The sequence below is a fragment of the Abramis brama genome (genome assembly GCF_963993115.1).
Source record: "Abramis brama genome assembly, chromosome: 8".
NCBI lineage: Eukaryota > Metazoa > Chordata > Actinopteri > Cypriniformes > Leuciscidae > Abramis > Abramis brama.
Window position 1 is genome coordinate 6807554 of NC_139970.1, and position 875 is coordinate 6808428.

Sequence of the window (875 nt, forward strand, 5' to 3'; positions counted from 1 at the left end):
TGAGGCTATGTTTACGATGTGAAGAGAAAACGCAAAAGTGGCGTTGCGTTATCACTTTTTATTCTGCGTTTAGACGAGCGTTATGGGGGGAAATCTGCGTGCACATGGTGAGCAAAAGTGTGTGAAATTCGATGTAGTATGCACTCCAGGCGGCTAGGTGGCAATGTGAAGCACTGCCACACAACAACACCAAGTCCGCGCCTGCGTACAACCTTCACTGTCTAGCAGACTTTTGTGTTTTTACCCTTGACCTCACGGGCATTTAATCATAGGCCTATAAATTACATTTTTGGTGTTACACAAAATTATTCCCTTAATTTTTAACTGTTTCCCAGAATGGGGATGGCTAAAAGTATGACATTTATTTGTAAAATTACATTGTGCACACCTATAATTACCAACAGGGACTGAAAAGGGATTGTGAAAAGGGAACCATGGTAACCACAAATTAACCATGATTTTCAGGTATCCTGTTTTTGGTTTGCAACAGTTACTTTAGGTGTCTGGTTTAGTTAAAAACTGTGCTATTTTAAATGAAAAATGGTTTATTTGACAACTCATTGATTGAAATATGAGTGAAGGGGGAGTGTTAAGTTTCGTTTTTGCAAAACAGAATCTTTCCAGTGAACAGAAACCTAGAGAGGCTTTATCAGTCTCCTCCTGATCGCATCACTCTTCACTCTGCACTCACTCAGCATCAGGACCACTGAAGGTAGGAGATAACCGCATGTAGAAGAACAACGTTTTTGAAATGTTATTATTATAAAATAATACTATAATGTAATAGGCTATAATATTACTCAACAACATAAGATTAATAATATGTTTTTTTCCTTAAAAAGTAAAAAGAGGGATCATAATTGTTGTTGTTGTTG

The 875-nt window shown here is 37.4% G+C and overlaps 1 protein-coding gene across 1 annotated transcript in view; it reads left to right on the forward strand.

The window, feature by feature from the left end:
- The first annotated feature begins 692 nt into the window (after positions 1 to 692).
- LOC311087813 (sacsin-like) overlaps positions 693 to 875 on the forward strand; it is a 48158-nt gene continuing 47975 nt past the window's right edge. The window contains 1 exon segment of the mRNA XM_084121284.1: positions 693 to 712. The gene's annotated coding sequence lies outside the window, so the exon portion shown is untranslated.